Source organism: Stenella coeruleoalba (genome assembly GCF_951394435.1).
Source record: "Stenella coeruleoalba genome assembly, chromosome: X".
Classification (NCBI taxonomy): Eukaryota; Metazoa; Chordata; class Mammalia; order Artiodactyla; family Delphinidae; genus Stenella; species Stenella coeruleoalba.
In genome coordinates, this window is record NC_137152.1 from 117,017,147 (window position 1) to 117,038,102 (window position 20,956).

A 20,956-nucleotide genomic window follows, 5' to 3' on the forward strand; every position below is an offset into this window, starting at 1 on the left:
CCATTTCTGGTTTTCTCATTTTTTCCTACGGGTCTGAGGTCTCACCTGGTCTCAATTCCTTACTCCAATACAACTTTGCACCTACTGCCTCCTTTGTGCTGTTGTTGTCAAATATATTACACTTACATATGTTATAGGACCAATAATACACTTATATACATATTATTTTATACAATTAAAACATCACTTAACAGAAGAAGAGGAAATATGCATCTATGATGTCTTTTACAATTATACAATGACCTTCACCAGTGCTCTCTGATATTTTGTGTGATTCAAATTTCTGTCTGGTGTCACCTGCTTTCAACCTTGAAGAAATTCCTTTAATATATTTTGTAAGCTAGATCTGCTGGCAAAATCTTCCCTCAGTTTTTGTCTGTAAATGTTATTTCTCCCCCTCATTTTTGAAAGGTCTTTTCTCCCCGCTATAAGATACTTGGTGCAAAGTATCTCTTGGCCTCTGCTGTAACACGGGGCCTATGGAGCAGCAAGCCACACAGGATTTTTTGTTCTCAGAGGGCCCCGGGCATCGGGAGCACGCCAGTTCTCATCAGTACTTGAGACAGGTGACACAGGCGCGTCAGAAACCAGTCCCTCAGGAAGGCCCCCAGAAAAGCTGCAATGTCGGATGCGTGCTCCACTCCTTCCCCCCTGAAGGAGAGGCTGCCAAGCTGTATCAGCCTCTGTCAGTGGCGGCACAGGTCCTTTGGAGCGGCAGCACATTGCCTTGCTCCTTTTTGTTCTCAGTGGCCGCCAGGCATCTAGAGGATGCCATACCCCATCAGCATGCTGAGACAGGAGACACAGAAGCCAGTCCATCAGGCAGCTCCCCTGAGAAGCCAGAATATTGGACTATGGTCTAATCTTTTTTCCTCCCCGGAGAGAATCTGGAAGCTGGGAGTTCCCTCCCAATTGTGTGGCAAAGTCCAGAGGGAGGGACTATGAAGAGAGGGTGCCAGTAATTTTCCGACTGGCTCTGATGTGGCTGATTTTACACTTACCTTGGGTGCAAGGGCCTCTTAAATGGTTTCTGGATTTCTCACAAAGGGAACTGGTCCATATATTGTTGTTAAATTGGTGTCTCCATGGGAAGACAGAGATCTCGGGCTTCCCATTCTGCCATCTTGCTGTTGGTGCACCAGGAGCTCTCTGGCTTCTGTGTGGAAAATAGTTGAGGCAGGGAAGAAGCAGTTAGGTCAGTTAGGAGGCTATTTTCAGGTGTGATGTGATAGTGATTTGGACCAACATGGTAGCACTGGAGGGTGAGGTACGGTGGGATTCTAGAATTGTGAAGAAGATATGACAGTGATGACCCAATGATTTTGTTCTGAGCAACTGAATGGTTGGAATTGCTTTTATTTAAAATGGGGGGAGATTTCCAATGGAACAGACTGGGTAGGTGGGGAGGGGAAAGATCAAGAGCTTGTTCTGGAGATGTTAATTTAGAGTTGCCTAAATGCAGTCAATTGGAGATGTCAAGCAGGTAGTTAAACATGAGTCAGGAGTTCAGGAGAGAGGGACTACTTGGGTTTTTACTTAAACAAAAACAAAAACAAAAAACAAACTAACGAAAAACTCCACCAGAATGAAAGCATCATGATGGTAAGTACTTTTGCCTGTTTGTTCAATTCTGTTTTGTTCTTTTTCTAGAATAATCCCCGGCTCATATAATAACTATAAATATTTATTAAATAGTATTTCATAGTTTCTATAAGGCTAAGTAGATGAAACAAACATATGTTCAGTCAACCATTGGATGACCCATTGGCCGAATCAGAAGTTCATAGTGACAAGTCTCTATCTTCAATTGTGTATTTGGCTTCCAGGGAGTAAAATAGATATTTCAGCCACGTATGTCGAAAAGGGGTGATTACATTGTCTTAGGTTCAATTTATTATGAGGTTATAAAGTCCACTGGGTAATTTTATTATCATTGAAACTTGGCTGTAAAAAACCTCCAGAAATGTCACTCTGAATATGTTTATTTATTTATTTATACTCTATTGCCTTCTTTATTGTTTAGATATTTGACAGTGAACGTGGATTGCTATATTTAATTAAAATGAGCAATAATACATAAGAACAAAGAAAGACCTCCAGAGTGTAACTGCCATAAAGAGTACTGACTGCACTGAGAGGCTGTGTCCATATTCCAATCAGTCTGTTCAGAGTGTTTGCATTCTCCTGGGAACGGCATTCAGTGGCAGCTAACAGCATAAGAAATTTATTCTTATTCTTGTCTTCATCCATTTTTTTTTAATTGGAGCATAATTGCTCCACAATGCTGTGTTAGTTTCTGCTGTACAACGAAGGGAATCAGCTATATGTATACCTATATCCCCTTCCTCTTGGACCTCCCCCACCGCATCCCCACTCCCACCCATCTAGGTTGTCACAGAGCACCGACTGCACTTCCTGTGTGCATGTTCCCACTAGCTATCTATTTTACACATGGTAGTGTATATATGTCAATCCTAATCTTCCAGTTCTTCCCACCCTCCCCTTCCCCCTCTGTGTTCACATGTCCGTTCTCTACGTCTACATCTCTATTCCTGCCCTGCAAATAGGTTCATCTGTACCATTTTTCTAGATTCTACGTATATGCATTAATATATGATATTTGTTTTTCTCTTTCTGGCTTACTTCCCTCTGCATGACAGACACTAGGTCCATCCACATCTCTACAAATGACCCAATTTCATTCCTTTTTATGGCTGAGTAATATTCCATTGTATATAAGTACCACATCTTCTTTATCCATTCATCTGTCATTGGACATTTAGGTTGTTTCCATGTCCTGGCTATTGTAAATAGTGCTGCAATGAACATTGGAGTACATGTGTCCTTCTGAATTATGGCTTCCTCAGGGTATATGCCCAGTAGTGGGATTGCTGGGTCATATGGTAGTTCTATTTGTAGTTTTTTAAGGAACCTCCATACTGTTCTCCATAGTGGCTGTATCAATATACATTCCCACCAACAGGGCAAGTGGGTTCCCTTTTCTCCACATCCTCTCCAGCATTTCTTGTTTGTAGATTTTTTGATGATGGCCATTCTGACTGGTGTGAGGTGATACCCCATTGTAGTTCTGACCTGCATTTCTCTAATGATTAGTGACGTTGAGCATCCTTTCATGTGTTTGTTGGCAATCTGTATATCTTCTTTGGAGAAATGTCTATTTAGGTCTTCTGCTCATTTTTAGATTGAGTTGTTTGTTTTTTGATATCGAGCTGCATGAGATTTTGAATCTATATTCGTATGACAGATTGGTTTATAATATTTTTCTCTTTTTAGAATTTATCAAATTTTCCTGTTGAGGTTATGACTGCATCATCAAAAGGACAGCATCCTTAGTATAGTTATAAGGCATCAAAGGTTACCAGTTTTAAAAGGCTCCTGAAACATACAACTGTTAGTAAGATATTTTTGAATGAGACTCTGCTCATTTAGAAACTATTCATTATATTATTTATAATTATTTTAAATAATTAGAGAGAAAGATAGATTGGCATATATATATGCTTGTGAATGCATAATTAGTATATCAATTAATTTATTTCATGTATTAGCTAATTGGTTAGTATTAATCTAATTAGTTAAATTAGTTAGTTAACAATTGAAGTTATTGAACCAATCCAGGGCTGGTCCCTCATATTGAAAACACTAAGATCAAAAGCTCCACTACAATCCTTCAACCTTTTTCATATCAAATCTGTAATAGAGGGTGTGCTAATCAGCATAATGAATTTTAGACATGAGTTTTCTTCAGTGAAATGAATAACATTCCAGATATATGAAATGCCTGGAAATATTTTCTAGGCCTCACTGCCTTTGCATAAATAGGGTAAAATAAAAAAGTAGGCCCAGTAGTTTATGTTCTTTGCAGTGGCTCCATCAGCCGAAGACTCCATCCCATTTTCATGAGATTCTGTTGCCTGATGCCACTAGAAGTATAGTTGAATTCTATACTACTTTGTGCCACATCTTGTCTGAAGCTGGTTTGAATGAACCTCTAATGTAAGATGCTTGTGGAGTATCCAAAGGGACACAGAGCTGGGGTTTCATCCAGCTTACAGAACAGGTTGAATGACTGTTGGGGGAACTGGCTCCTAAAAATGTATATGGTAAAATGCAGATGAAATTTTGCTTGCATTGTAACATACTACTCTGTAGTAAGGTTGTGGGGGAGGAGACCTATGACCCTTGCTTGGCAAAACAACCTACTTGTAGTGAAAATCCAATTTGGTTTAGGTCTATTTGCAACTCTCTGTTTTCCGCACTTCTCATGGCACTTATTCATCTCCTGTGACAAGTTTGAAAAATTTAATTGTCTACTCTGCACCAGCCTGTGAACTCCTTAGGGGCAGGGAGAGTGTTTTATTTGTTCATTTTTATGCTGCCCTAGCCTTAGCCCCTGCCTCGCATATAATAAACACTCGGTGAATCCTGACTGGGCAAAGTGAACTTGTGCGACTATTAGCCAAGCTAAACTGAATTTGACCCTACACCTTGAATCTAAGAAAAGTCAATTCATAACTGTGATTAAAGCTGTCTGTATAATCTGTTCAAGAAAAATAAGCACCTTTCTCTTTAAAAGGTCTTACCTTTTCATTTTTAACATCTTTGTCACATTAATGAAAAATAAAAACTCACTTTTAAATAGTACCAATTTGCATCTAAATAATTAAAGAAGAACCCTAAGGAAAAAGTAACTTAAGATTCAATTGGTATTATGTGTATTGTAAAGTCTTATGAGATAATTTATTCCAAAGTGGTACATAATTCATAATTTTCAATGGTTTTCAAACTAATCTTCTCCTATACTTTCTATTAGCTTCACTGGATCCCATGTTATTTCTTTCTGAATGTTTAGAACATGAACAAGGCATCTGTTGAACCTTGCCCAGTATCTCATATATTTTATCACACCATCCTATATATTGCGTTGGCCAAAAAGTTCGTTCTATTTTACGTAAAACTAAAAGATACACTTTTCATTTTCACCAAAAACTTTATTGAACAATGTATTCACTAACCAAATGAACTCTGAACGAACTTTTTGGCCAACCCAATATATATATTTTAATTTGGATACATATTTATTTTCTAGAAATCAAAACAAAAAGATAAGTTTTCCACTACAAAGTCAAAACAGTCCCTCTAAACAGTGGATCTAAACAGATACAGGTATAACAGATAGCTGTAGCACTCTTTTTTTGGCAGTAGAAACCTCAAGTTAAGAATACTAGATGAGCATATATTTATGGGAGGCTTTGTAATTTGCTTTTGCAAATGCACTTCAGACTAAAATTGTTACTTATATTGCTCCTTAGGAAAGCAAACAAACAATACTATACAACACCTTAGATAATTTTCTCTTTGAAATGTAAAATCAGTATCTCCAAATTTTATATCCTCTACAGCTTATTTCAAGCAATATTTTCCTTCCTTCTAAAGAAAACATCGATAGGTAATGTTTTTCTGCATTTTTATTTTATGTGTACATGACAAACAAAATTTGACTGGTTTAACAAAGCCATAAAATGAATCTTATCCATAGGTTTTATCAAGTATGTTCTTGCCAACCCAGTGATGCAGAAGCACCTACACATGAAAAACTGGGTCCAGAGCCAGACTGAAGTTTCTATACTATCCCCAAATGCCATGAGTTGGCTGTGAGAAAGGTCAGCTGGGTAATCCTATGTAATCTTTGCAGGATGCTTACTGAGAAGAGAAGAATAGTTCTGCAAGCTAAAATGATGTTTAAGTGGGAACTTTCAGTGGTATTTTCATACAGCCTAGGCAAAGCATAATTCAAAAGACAGAGTGATCAGAGAGAGTCCATAGCTCCACAAAAGAATGGACTAGATTAAAGAAATGGAAATAGGATAAATTAGGCTAGAAATATTAAAAAAATTTTTTTCAAGCATTCATTAATTCGTTCAAAAATTAGTGTTCACTTCCTCACAGCCATTAGGATGACTACTCTCAAAAAAAGGAAAGAAAAGAAAAGAAGAAGTGGTTGGTGAGGATGTGGAGACATTAGAACCCTTGTACACTGCTGATGGGGTGTAAAATGGTGTACCCACTGTGGAAAACAGTATTGTGGTTCCTCAAAAAATGGAAAATATGATTACCAAATAATCCAGCAATCTACTTCTGGGTATATACCCAAAATAATTGAAAGGAGGGTCTTAAAAATCTATTTGTACACCCATGTTCATAGCAGCTATTATTCACAGTAGTTAAAAGGTAGAAGCCACCCAGGTGTCTATCCATGGATGAATGTATAAACAAAATGTGGTATATACATAAAATGGAGTATTACTCAGCTTTAAAAAGGAAGGTATCTAAAATAGTCAAGAAAGCAGAAGTAGAAGAGTGTTTTCCAGGGGCTGGGGGGCTGGTGGTGGTGGAGGGGGAAACGGGGTGTTGCTATTAAGTTTCAGTTATGCATGATGAATAAGTTCTAGAGGTGTACTGTGCAACGTCATGCCTAAAGTTAACAATACTGTATTGTACACTTAAAGACTTATTAAGATGGTAGATCTCATGTTAATTTTTTTTTTAAAGGAAGGAAATTCTGACATGCTGCATGTGTCATGAACTTTTCTCTTGAACCTTGAGGACAATATGAAATAAGCCTGTCATAAGAAGAAACACTGGATGATTCCACTTATATAAGGTACCTAGAGTGGTCAAATCCATAGAGACATAAAGTAGAATGGTGGCTGTCAAGGGCTGAGCAAAGAGCAAATGGGGAGCTGTTTAATGAATAAGGAGTTTTAATTTGGCAAGATGAAAAGAGTTCTGGAAATCTGTTGCAGGATAATGTGAATATATTAGTTAGCACTACTGAACTGTACACTTAAAAATTGTTAAGATAGCAAATTTTATGTTACGTGCATTTTACCACAATAAAAAATTTAAAATAATTTAGAAAATTATTGTTGAGTGTCCAATGTGAAAACGCATTAGATGTTGGGAATATTAAGATACAAAGATAATGATTCCTTCCCTCAAGATGTTTAGAGAGTAGACAGGGAAAGAAACATTAATATTTGTGTATGCATGTGGAAAGTTCACAGGGGAAGGAACACCTAAATCTACATGGGCCAGTTACTGAGCTTCTGCATAAATAAGACTGGAGAATAACCAAGAAATACCATCATACTTGAGAATTTTTTCAATACTTGTTGTGTGAACATAAGTAAACTTCTTAGCCTCTCTGAGTCTCAATTTCCTCATCAGTAAACATAAGAATGACCAATGTCAGAGTGTAATTGTAAGGATTAAATGAAATAATATATGTAAAGTTCCTAGCACAGTTTCTGGCACACAGCAAGTATCACACAGTAAGTTGTATCTATTACTGTTAGTACTGTTGAAACTCTGCAGGACCCTGTGGGGCCCTCCCAAGTACAAACGCCTTTCTGTGTCCCCATTTCCCGTTTATAGGAAAAACGTTTTAGCTTCCTAGACCTTCTCTGAGTTCCAAAGGACAGATTCAAACAGTAATTAGAGGAGTGAAGGAATGCAGAAAGAAACAATAGTGTGGGGATGGGGCAGGGTTCTGGTTCCTCCTGGGGGGGACGTACGTAACAATCTGATTATGATCTCTGAGTTCTTCTACAGGAACTAGGGCCCACACCCAGTGGAGGATGGTAACTTCAGGCTGAGCAAAAGCACATGGACCCCAGACTGGTTGGAACCAGAAGGCTGATGATTGAGATTCCTGGAACATCACCGTTACCTCACCACCAACCAATCAGAGGAGGGTTACACACACTGCAGCCCACCTCCCAAATTTTGTCTATACAAACTTCTTCTCTGAAACCCGTTGGGGAGTTTGAGTCTTCTGAGCACGAGCCACCTGTTCTCTTTGCTTGGTCTTTGCAATAAATCTTTATCTGCTCTAAACTCCAACTTTTAGGTTTGTTTGGCCTCATTGCGGGTCGGGCACACAAACTTGTGTTTGACAACACTGTTTCACTATTTTTACTATTGTTGCTTTATTCCAGCATCAACTTTTCCTCTTGTATTGTTAAATATTGCTGCTTTCAACTTGGCTTCTTCTTTGGTATCTACTCCTTTCTTACCCCACTCCTTCTAGCCAGTGCCTCATCATTTCTCACCTGGGCAATCACAATGGAATTCTCCCTATTCTTATTGTTACCTTCCAAACCATCCTTTAAATTGTAGCTAGAGTTGTTTGGGTATGTGGTTTCTAAAAGAGCAGTTCAGATCATGTGACCCTGTTCTTTAAGAATCTTTAAAGCTTCCTTTGACATGCTGTTCTGAGTTCTCCTAAGTTGACCTCCCCGCCCCCATCTTTTCAATTTTTTCTGTCACTATAGCGTGTGATGCTCTCCTTTCTCCAGCCATAGTGGACTGCTCTCCATTTCCCAAATATGTAGTGCATTTTAACCATTTGTGCTTTTATACACAGCATTTCCTTTGGTTGAAATGCCATGCTTCACCTTTCAAATTTTTACTTCTTATCCCAGTTCAAATATCACCTCCTGCATTCATTGTTGAATAGCAATTTGTCAGTATTATTGTTTATTGTCCTTAGTATTGACTTCTCCTTGCCCAAAAGAATATAATCTAAATTCCTGAACTTCATATTCTGAATCACCCATGATCTGATTCCTTCCAAGTCTGCCTCTAACTGTCCCCTTACAAATATCACTGGCTCCAGCAAGCTGCCAAGTCCCTCCATCCTCCTATTTAAAGCCATTTATGTATTCAAGGCGTACCATGAACCCTCAGTAAGACTTCTCCTAAAATCCTGAACCCTGAGACCACCCCCAGTGTGAAATTCTGTAATATCCTCTGTTGATATCCCTCACTACACCTTGGACTCTGTGCTCTGTGTATCAACATTTGACTTGTACTAAACTTCTAACTAAGTTGCTTCTCAGGAACAGAAAGAATCTTAAGTTTCTTTGTATTCCCAGCATCTTCTACTATCCCCTAGATAACGGGTGCTTGTTCAGAGGCTTGGTTTTAGAGAAGGAAGGGCTGAAAGGGATCTTAGGATTCATCTAAACTTGTCTCCTGATTTTACAGAGGAAGAAGGAAATTGGAGCACAGACAGGGTAAGGTGTTATCTATTTGGGGCTGCTTCTGATGCTATTTTAAATTTTATGAGATAGATTTTGGAATATTTGTTGAAAGTCTTTTTTTTTTTTTTTTTTTTGGCCACACAGCTTGCGGGATCTTAGTTCCCCGACCAGGGACTGAACCCACAACCTTGGCAGTGAAAGCATGGAGTCCTAAGCACTGGACCGTCAGGGAATTCCCTGTTGAAAGTATTTTTTCAAAATATTCCTTGCTTTGTTTAGAAGCCAATTTAGTTTTGGATCAAAAAGTTTATTATATACAACGTGATAACATTTATGCAGAAGTACAAAAGAATCTGTACTATTTTTTTAATTAAAAAAGCAATTTTAAAATAAATAAGCATGGACCTTAAAAAAAAGGGGGATAAAGGGCTACAGGTTGTACAACATCATGAATGTGAATAATGCCACTGAATTATACACTTTAAAATAGTTAAAATGTCAAATTTTATGTTATATATTTTTACCATAATTTAAGAAAAACGAATGTTGTAATATAACAAACCCACTGAATGGTACACTTTAAATGGGTGAATTGTACGATATGTGAATTATATCTCAATAAAGCTGGGTTTTTTTTTAAGGAAAAAGAGTTTTTCAGACTTAGTATTACTGCTATTATTGAAAATAAATGAGAAATTCTGGTGTTATTCTATAGTTTTCAACCAACTAGCTATATTTGCTACATTTTCCTCTGTAGAAAAAAAGCCTGTTTTGTGTTTACGCCATCAAAAGAGGATATACTCTTACATTTAACCTCTTGAATATTTTGATTTGAAGATACAGTGCTACCTATTGACCTATGACAATATGGCTGGTCCACAATTATTATGTTCTTTAGGTAAGTATCTTAGCTTCCCACAGTAAGAGGGAGGTAAGGGCTATGCTTCCTCTACCCCATGATCTTGCTAAAAGTAAGACGTTACTGTGTTAAAATAAAACAAGGTAGATCAATTTTTGTCAAACCTATATTAATGAAAAAAACAGATACAAAACCAGTTACACAATGAATCTTTGTAGCTCATGGGAATCTCACCCTCTGTCCTCAGGCAGTCCCAGGAGACCTCTGAGGCGGAAGCAGTGATATTCCGGTGGTTGTACTAGACAGTCTTCTTCTGGGGTCAGAGGTCAGAGACCTTCTAAAACGCAACACACCAGTCACACAGATACAACACCCAGAAGTACTTTAGAGTGACTCATTTTAGCAATCAAATCTTGTTCACAATTTAGGTGATTTAGTGGTATGTGACAGACTAGTTAAAAATAACTACATAGCTTGCCCTTGATCTTAAAGCTAAGAAGTAACACTGCTAATAATAGATTATCATTTAGTGAGTACCTACTATGGGTCAGGTACAATCTTGATCTGGATTTCCACTAAAGTAGGCATGAGATGAGACTTCGGTAGCTTATTCCAGGAAGCAGAAGTACGGCAGTGAGTGGGGACAACGAGACAGGGAAAACAAAAAGAGAATAAAGGGTGCATTAGGAGGAACTGTGTAGCAAAGCAGTTCTCAAAATAGTAGGTCTCAGGGACCCTTGTACATTTAAAACTTTGAGAGCCCAAAAGGTTTTGTTTGTGTGGGTTATATCTATCCAGGTGGCACTGGAATTGAGTCTTGTAGGGTGAGTAGGGCTTGAAATGAAGAATCCTTAAAAGAGACATGCCTAGATGGGGCATCAAATGTATAAAGTCATGTCAGAGTACGATCTACTTAGGAGACATCAACAGGAACAAAAACCATGTTTGCAAATGTATAAAGTCATGTCAGAGTACGATCTACTTAGGAGACATCAACAGGAACAAAAACCATGTTTGCAATTGTGCAAAAGATGAGAGACGCACTAAATGTGCACAAATGAGAAAATGGTTAAGCAACAACGGTGCCCTCGTGTTTTGTAATAATATGCAATGATTAAAAGCAATATTCTAGATCAGAAATTTTCAAACGTTTTGGCCTTAGGACCCCTTTGCATTTTTAATAATTATTAAAGGCCCTAAAGACTCTAAAGAGTTTTTGTTTAAGAGTTTTTTCAATTGCTATTCTCTACATTAGAAATTAAACTGAAACAATTATAAAATAATTATCTATTAATTCACTTAAATATAACAATAATAACCCATTACCTGTTAACATATATAATTCACTTTACACAAAAAAGCCCTATATGTTTCAAAATGAAATATAATATAGCACAAAAAGTATCATTGTTTTACATTTTTACAAACCTCTTTAATATCTAATGTAATAGAGGACAACGGGATTGTCAAATCTGTGTTTCCATTTAATCTGTAATGATATGCTGTTTTGGTTGAAGCATATGAAGAATATTCAGCCTTACTTAAATAGCTAGTTGGAAAAGGAAGAATTTCTTAAAGATAATTGCAATACGAAATCTGAAACCATATCAAGGACCACTTTGCATGCTGAATGAACTTTCACATGGATGACTTTGTAATGTCTGCATGGCCATTTGAAAAGTACTACTTCACATTTCTTAATATCACCACGTATCTCATCAGAAAAGTCTTTCAGTATTGGGAAGCTATGAAACTCATGGTGGTCGATACAAAATTTCCAAAAGTCTAATTTTCATCTGAATTGTCAAATATTATCATTGGAAGAACTACTGTCATCTGTTTTCTTTGAAGTATAGGCTCATTTCATTTATTTTTGAAGAAATGTCTGCAAAATAACGAAGTCTGAATAATCACAGTTTTTTTCTCTCAGTCGTTCTTTCATGTAAAAAACAGTGTTCCATGAAATATAGCAGCTAGTTGAAGACAACAATCTGACTTCAGTATGTGCTTTCGGAAGTGCTTTATGTGTGCTTCCCATTTTGTCACGCAGCATATTAAAAACACATTTGTTCAAGGGTGTGTAGGGGAGCAAGATTTGCCCCCCCCCCCAAAATATGTCTCTTAGGCATGAGGATTAATTTAGGCTGATTATTTTTATGAAACAGAAGACTCAGGAAGTCTTTCTTTTTACCGCCCCCTGAGCTGCCTAGAGAATTTAGATAAAGGGTCTCTTCCAGAATAGAGCTATCTCCAGAGATATCTGCAAGGAATATGGGCTACATGTGGTGGGGGGAACAGGGCCTAGAGATCAGAGTCCACCCTGTGTCCCACTGTCTCTGCCTGGCCTAGCCAACATTTGCTTACCAAACATTTGCTTTTCCATCTCCCTGTCAATTGCCTTCTTCCCCTTTGAGGTCCCAATACCTACCCTCAACATCCTCTATTGTCTTTAGGTGAAGATGATTTTTAAGGTGAAGGTTTCGGCCATTTTGGCAAGTTACTCAGTTCTCCTGGGTCTCTCCCATGTTTACATGTTATTAAATTTTGTTTGATTTTTCTCCTGGTAATCTGTCTCATGTCAATTTAATTCTTAGACCAGCCAGACAAACCTAAAAGGGTAGAAGAACAGGTAGAGGATTAATTAAATTAATATCGTTACTGTTTAATCAAGAACTTTCCTAAGTGAAACTGGATTGTTTTTAACTGATAGTGCATAGCAGTGAAATATACAACGAGCACTTGTACAATCTGACGCCACTTCCCTGATCTGTGCTAAGGCACCAGCAGTTTACCCACTATTGACTTTACACCATTAGTACAAGTGTCAACACAGTACAAAAAGTAGCTTTTTACCTCACAGACCCTCTGAAAGTTTCTTGGAGAACCCTATGTGTCTATGCATCACACTTGGGGCACCACTGATGTATATATTGCAAAACTGTCCCTCTAAAATATGGGAAGATAAGAGTCTTGTTCTTCTTACTTCAACCCCATTTTTTTAAAAGCTGCACTTGAGGTTGTTCATGTTCCCATATTTACAGTCTTCCCTGCCACATTAGTTTGGTGTACTGAGAACCAAGTCCTAAGACAAAATTAGATCTGTAAAAGCATTATTTGGTGAGGGAGGAGGAGGTGAGGAGAGCCTTTAAACTATGATTCTGATCTGACACCTCTGGAAGGAGAGAGCGAAGGAGGCTTGAAAGAGGGCAGAAAAGAGGCTTAGATTTCTACCAAGTACAAGGGTGATTTGGCCAGCGCCATGGAGGGACCTCAAACCAAGGTCTCCCACTGTACGACTTGTGTGTCCCGCCACAATGGGTCTGCCTTAGTACCTCCACCATGCTCAGCCATGGGTGAAGCCCATGGGCAGCAGGACTTTGGCAGGTGTGTAGTGGTAGATCCAGAAGGGCAATGGCTGAAGCCATCAATCTATCATTCTCCCTGAAGCATAAGATCTGAGTGGCACATTTTCATAACACCAAGCCCCCAACCGGTCCACCCTTTGCACCAAACAGATGCACTTCTCCAAGCAAGTTTTGGGAGCATTCTCCATGGTTTCTGTGGTTCTTTCTTCCTTAGGGGAAACTGAGAAGCAGGAGTTTAGTGAACAAACTATAAGCATTGTCAGAGTAGTTGATTTTGGAGCTGCAACCGGTATTCATCTTCTCCCCTCTTCTCCGCTATTCATTCTAGATTCCCCTCACCCTCAGCTATCATTGTGGTAGAAAAGTAAAGAGAGCCAGCAGCTGCAAAAAATTCACAAGTGGATGAGGTGAATGGAGATATGGATCAGGACATGTTATTTGCTATATCCATCATGTTAGGTGATATACATGAAAAATGATTTTCCCTCTACCCTTCCAGGTTCTTGGCTGAGACACCCCCTGTAATAAAAGATAGGTTAACAGGAGAAAAACAAACAGAAGCTTAATAACATGTATCCCTCCTGTATACATGGGGGAGACACAGGAAAACTGAGTAACTCCCCGAAATGGCCCAAGTCACCACCTTAAATACTACCTCCAGTTAAAGACAAAAGAAGAAGCTGGGGGGTAGGGGAGCCAGTTATGGGAGGTTATCAGGCAAAACACAGTGAACAAGGGTAAGGTTGTTATGCAGATTTAGGTCACTGCCTTCTCCATTGATAAGAGTTTCTAGAATTTCAGAGTCACCCTCCTCTTCCTGGTACAGAGAGGGACACACGCTTACAAATGGAGGTTTCCCTTATAAATGTAAATGTCTCTTACAAAAGGGTAACTTCTACTCAGTTTTTAGAGCTTTTCCTGTGTCTGCTGTTTCTTAAAAATAATAAGCCTAAAATAATCCTTATGCCAAAAAGACATATTTTGGAGTGGCAAATTCTGCTCCCCTTCAGTATACATATATATAAAAATTTCACGACTATGGTAGGTTAATGTTATTTTCATTTTACAAATAAGGATATTAAAGCTCAGTGAAATTAAATTTTCTTGTTCGAGTTTATACAGCTGGTAATTGGGGTAGCTAATATTTGCATCCAATTTTTTTTTTTTTAAATGCCTGAGCCACTTGAGTTTAGAAGAAGATCTTCTTTGGGCAACCTGATACTTGCTTATTCTACATATCACTCTGCAAGGTTTCTCCATGGAGATAAAATAAAAGAAGCAAGAGGTACTGGCACCAAGCAGTTAAAATCTCTGGAGGTGGTTCTTGCTCCTCCGGTATAATACCGTGAGGCATTTCTATACACTTTGATAATAGCAGAGCTGGTATCTTCTGTTAGGTAATTCCATAGGCATGGTACCTTATTAAGCGTAACCTTTCCTTTACAAAGAAATATGAAAACTTAACAGCTAAGGCCTCATTAATAACAGTTGTTAGCTGGCATTTGGTATATGCGAAATGATTCCTGCTGTTTCCTGAGAAGTAAATATAATCCTACAGCACTTAATTTTCTTCTGAGCCTATCATCAGGCCTCATCTATAGATCCTCAAGGATATTTAGCTCTTAACTACTTCTTTTGGTTTTCTTTTCAGTACCTTTATTTTATAAAAGAATCATCGCTTCCTTTAAAAATTTGCTCCTCAAAAGTAGCAGCACTCTCCTAACTACTGGGGAAAAATACAGCTGAATCATTTTTAACAAGAGGTTGAGAATATCACCTAGTCCAGTCCCCCTCCCCGTTTTTTTACAAATCAGGAAATCCAGACCAAGCAAGAAAAATATGAGAGATTTTCAAAGTAATAAAGCAATCTAATGGCAGAGTTGATAGTAAATGGGTTTACCCTCAAAGAACTTTCAGGTAGACAAGAAAAACATATAATTTGGGACACAAAAAGTAGTGTTATCTGGCAAGGCAAGAACTAAAGGAGAAAGTTGGCAGTCACAGACAATGACAGCATTTGTAGAATCAGTGTAAATTTCCCTCTAATTTGATTTGACTTTAACAAGTCAAAAAATTCTAAGTAATCTTATCTCTTGGGAGTACAGATATCTCTAGGAGACCCGGATCTCAATTCCTTTGGATATATACCCAGAAGTGGGATTGCTGGATTCTATGGTAGTTCTATTTTTTGAGGAACTTCCACACTGTTTCCCATAGTGGCTGCACCAATTCCTGCACTTCCATCTTTCATCTGGGGCTGGAGCTGTGGGTCGTGAGGTAGGGAACTACAGAGTTGGAAAACTGAGAGCGAAAAATGTTATTTGTACCAGATGTATAAAAAATGTTCATTATTTCAATTCTTCTTAGGGTCTGCTAACTCATCTCCTATATGTTAGACCCAAGCTTGTGCAAGTCAGTAATGATATCTGGAATTCAATATGGTCATATCCATCAAAATAGGCGAGGTTATGCTGCACTAACAAACAACCCTCAAATTCCAGTGACTTAAAATAAGTTTATTTCTTACTCAGATAACACATCCATCACTGTTCCACAAGGGGGCTCTGTTATCGCAATTACTCATTCTGCCAAGTTGTCAAGAACAGCCATTGTCTTGTAACATTGCTTGTCACTGTGCCAGAGGGAAGAAAGGACTCTGTAAAGGTCTTGCATTATTAACTGAACGATCCACTGAGGAACTGACACAGTCACCTTTCTTCACACTCATCAGACAGAACTAGTCATGCAGCCTACACAATCACAAATCTACCACGCGCTTAGAAGAAAAACTCAACGTATAAGGCAAACAGAATTAATGGCTGTCACGATAGCACAAAAAGTTTTCTTTTGTTCCCTTGGCTAATAACTCTCAAGCATATATTAAAGCATAATCATCCTAGGTTCTTAGTGTTATACATGTGACACTTATGATCACCTAACTTCACTCAAGATGGGAATATCCTCGGAATTATCCTGGCAGTAAGTCTGTCTTTTGCCTGGGCTCTTTCAGTGGTAGTGACATTGCTACCTAACTAGGCAGTATATCCTATACTGACACACCTATCATTGATATTCAAGAATATTCATGCTGGGGGGACCTTCAAGATGGTGGAAGAGTAAGATGTGGAGATCACCTTCCTCCCCACAAATACATCAAAAATACATCGACATGTGGAACAACTCCTACAGAACACCTACTGAATGCTGGCAGAAGAACTCAGACTTCTCAAAAGGCAAGAAACTCCCCATGTACCTGGGTAAGGGAAAAGAAAAAAGAAAAAACAGAGACAAAAGAATAGGGACGGGACCTGCCCCTCTGGGAGGGAGCTGTGAAGGAGGAAAAGTTTCCACACACTAGGAAGTGGCTCACTGGCAGGGACTGTGGGGAGCTTCAGAGCCTCAGAGAAAAGGGCAGCAATAGGAGTGTGGAGGGAAAGCGGAGAGATTCCCACACAGAGGATTGGTGCCAAACAGCACTCACCAGCCTGAGATGCTTCTCTGCTCACCCACCGGGGCAGTCAGGTCCGGGAGCTGAAGTTTAGGCTTTGGAGGTCAGGCGCCAGGGAGAGGACTGTGGTTGGCTGCATGAAGACAGCCTGAGGGGGCTAGTGCACCGCAGATAGCCAGGAGGGAGTCCAGGAAAAAAACTGGGCCTGCTGGAGAGGCAAAAGACCATTGTCTCAAGGTGCACGAGGAGGGGGGCGGCCCCACCATAGGAGCTTCTAGCTCTCTGCGCCCACAGACAGAAGGGCACCACCTACGCAAGCTCCAGAGGCAGAAATCTCATTCAGATCCGACAGAGAAATTAAAACGTTTACAGACAAGCAAAAGCTAAGAGAATTCAGTACCACCAAACCAGCTTTACAACAAATGCTAAAGGAACTTCTCTAGGCAGGAAACACAAGAGAAGGAAAAGACCTACAATAACGGGCCCAAAACAATTAAGAAAATGGGAATAGGAACATACATATCGATAACTACATTAATTGGAAATGGATTAAATGCTCCAACCAAAAGACATAGACTGGCTGAATGGATACAAAAACAAGACCCATATATATGCCATCTACAAGAGACACACTTCAGACCTAGGGACACATACAGACTAAAGTGAGGGGATGAAAAAAGATATTCCATGCAAATGGGAATCAAAAGAAAGCTGGAGTAGCAATTTTCATATCAGAAAAAACAGACTTTAAAATAAAGACTATTATAAGAGACAAAGAAGGACACTACATAATGATCAAGGGATCGATCCAAGAAGAAGATATAACAATTGTAAATATTTATGCACCCAACGTAGGAGCATCTCAATACATAAGGCAAATGCTAACAGCCATATAAAAGGGGAAATCGACAGTAACACAATCATAGTAGGGGACTTTAACACCCCACTTTCACCAATGGACAGATCATCCAAAATGAAAATAAATAAGGAAACACCAGCTTTAAACCATACATTAAACAAGATGGACTTAATTGATTTTTTTTTTTTTTTGGTGGTACGCGGGCCTCTCACTCTTGTGGCCTCTCCCGTTGTGGAGCACAGGCTCTGGACGTGCGGACTCAGCTGCCATGGCTCACGGGCCTAGCTGCTCCGCGGCACGTGGGATCTTCCCGGATCAGGGCATGAACCCGTGTCCCCTGCATCGGCAGGCGGACTCTCAACCACTGTGCCACCAGGCAAGCCCCTTAATTGATATTTATAGGACATTCCATCCAAAAGCAACAGAATACACTTTCTTTTCTAGTGCTCATGGAACATTCTCCATGATAGATCATATCTTGGGTCACAAACCAAGCCTTAATAAATTTAAGAAAATTGAAATCATATCAATCTTTTCTGACCATAACATTATGAGACTAGATATCAATTACAGGAAAAAATCCGTAAAAAATACAAACACATGGAGGCTAAACAATACACTACTAAGTAACCAAGAGATCACCAAAAAATCAAAGAAGAAATAAAAAAATACCTAGAAACAAATGACAATGAAAACACGATGACCCAAAACCTATGGGATGCAGCAAAAGCAGTTCTAAGAGGGAAGTTTATAGCAATACAATCTTACATCCAGAAACAAGAAACATCTCAAATAAACAACCTAACCTTACACCTAAAGCAATTAGAGAAAGAAGAACAAAAGAACCCCAAAGTTAGCAGAAGGAAAGAAATCATAAAGATCACATCAGAAATAAATGAAAAAGAAATGAAGGAAACGATAGCAAAGATCAATAAAACTAAAAGCTGGTTTTCTGAGAAGATAAATAAAATTGATAAACCATTAGCCAGACACATCAAGAAAAAAGGGAGAAGACTGAAATCAACAGAATTAGAAGTGAAAAAGAAGTAACAGCTGACACTGCAGAAATACAAAGGATCATGAGAGATTACTACTAGCAACTCTATGCCAATAAAGTGGACAACCTGGAAGAAATGGACAAATTCTTAGAAAAGCACAACCTCCTGAGACTGAACCAGGAAGAAATAGAAAATATAAACAGACCAGTCACAAGCACTGAAATTGAAACTGTGATTAAAAATCTTCCAGTGAACAAAAGCCCAGGAACAGATGACTCCACAGGCGAATTCTATCAAACATTCAGAGAAGAGCTAACACCTATCCTTCTCAAACTCTTCTAGAATATAGCAGAGGGAGGAACACTCCCAAATTCATTCTACGAGGCCACCATCAACGTGAAACCAAAACCAAAGATGTCACAAAAAAGAAAACTAAAAAAAAAGCCAAAACAAAACTAAATGAACCATGGATAAGGCAGCTAAATTTCTGAAAGAAAGCCAGCATAAGTAGGCAGCCCCTGTAAGCTCTGAATCATCAATGAGGTAGCTGTTCCTCACGGAACAATCACAGAATCTTGAGGGGGAGGGAGGTATCTCGGTCTCAAGTTAGAAAAGGTGGGGCCATGCACACATTGCCTTTGACAGGAACAGTGCCTGTCCTGTAAGCAATTTCAGTGGGTCTTGGGATGTCACTCCCTTCCCCACCACACTCCATATAGCTCACTCTGACTCTGACAATGTTTCTGTAAAACTTCTGTAGAGGAATTTAGCCATGAAATAGAGCTAACCACCTTCCATTGCAAGTTTTGCAAAGTGAAGAGGGGTTCATGTTTCTCATGATTGGTACTTAGCACAATGGTAAGAGACAGTTAATACTGTTTATACATTGGTTTTTCCATTAAGCATCTCTAGAGAAGACGAAAGCTTAAACTTGTGGTGTGGCTAAGTTAGATAGTGTCTGAGAAGAAGTGCAATATGAAGCCATGCAATAAAGGCCATGTTGGTGAAATGACTCGCTGGAAGGGTGGACAGTTTGGGTGAACTTCCTGCATCGATTGCCCGCGGGGTGGTCTGCCCTTGGGCCGGGAATGCAGAGTCTCTAAAGAAACCCATTGCTCTTACGAGGTAATTTACATATTTGCTTTCTGTTGAACTAACGGAAAATGTTAAATCTAACAGCTGTTCATGTCTTGTATAGAGAGTGTCATATGTATTTAAGCTGTGTGTTTTTATAAAGTAAAGGCAAATGCCGAAAAAAAAAAAATTTTTTTTTTTTTTATGGATGTCTGGAATGATCCCAACATGAAGTATGAGCTGCAGCTGGCAAACCCCAAAGAGTTCTATCACGAGGTGCACAGACCCTCCCATTCCTCAACTTTGCTCTCCTGCAGGAGGGCAAGGCCTACTCTGCAGACTGAGAGGACCTCTATGCCTAGTCATCTCCTCACCTCCTGCTTTAGACTCCCGAGAGACCAGAGCCTTTTACCCCCACAGACAAGCTGGTGACATTCAGCAGCTTGGCCCCTTTTTCCTCTTTTGTGCTTATGTTGTTGACCTTTTCGTGATTTGTAATCCTGAACAAAGTATAATAATAAGTTTTGTATAAATAGGAAAAAAAATATCACTGATGAACACAGAGGCAAAAATTCTCAACAAAGTACTAGCAAACAGAATCCAACAGCACATTAAAAGGATCATACACTATGATCAAGTGGGGTTTATCCCAGGAATGTAAGGATTCTACAGTATATGCAAATCAACCAATGTGATAAACCATATTAACAAACTGAAGGATAAAAACCATGTGATCATCTCAAAAAATGCAGAAAAAGCTTTCCACAAAATTCAACACCGATTTATGATAAAAATCCTCCAGAAAGTACACATAGAGGGAACTTACCTCAACATAAAAAAGGCCAAATATGACAACCCCCCCAGCCAACATCATTCTCAATGGTGAAAAAATGAAACCATTTCCACTAAGATCAGGAACAAGACAAGGTTGCCCACTCTCACCCCTATTATTCAACATAGTTTTGGAAGTTTTAGCCACAGCAATGAGAGAAGAAAAGGAAATAAAAGGAATCCAAATCGGAAAAGAAGAAGTAAAGCTGTCACTGTTTGCAGATGACATGATAATATACATAGAGACTCTTAAAGATGCTACCAGAAAACTACTAGAGCTAATCAATGAATCTGGTAAAGTTGCAGGATACAAAATTAATGCACAGAAATCTCTTGCATTCCTATACACTAATAATGAACAATCTGAAAGAGAAATTAAGGAAACACTCCCCTTTACCATTGTAACAAAAAGAATAAAATACCTAGGAATAAACCTACCTAAGGAGACAAAAGA

General features: G+C 38.8%; 1 protein-coding gene across 16 annotated transcripts in view; it reads right to left on the reverse strand.

Moving 5' to 3' along the window:
* Positions 1-12,491, reverse strand: part of LOC307180944 (uncharacterized protein) — a 622,728-nt gene extending 610,237 nt beyond the window's left edge. For 15 of the 16 annotated variants that reach the window (XR_013825814.1, XR_013825815.1, XR_013825816.1 and 12 more), the window contains exons 1-3: positions 12,356-12,485; positions 10,162-10,264; positions 1,002-1,156 (exon numbers count right to left, since the gene is read on the reverse strand). The gene's annotated coding sequence lies outside the window, so the exon portion shown is untranslated. Of the gene's footprint in view, positions 1-1,001; positions 1,157-10,161; positions 10,265-12,355 lie in introns of all 16 variants that reach the window. The other variant, XR_013825813.1, reaches the window with a different exon arrangement.
* Between the last annotated feature and the right edge of the window lie 8,465 nt (positions 12,492-20,956).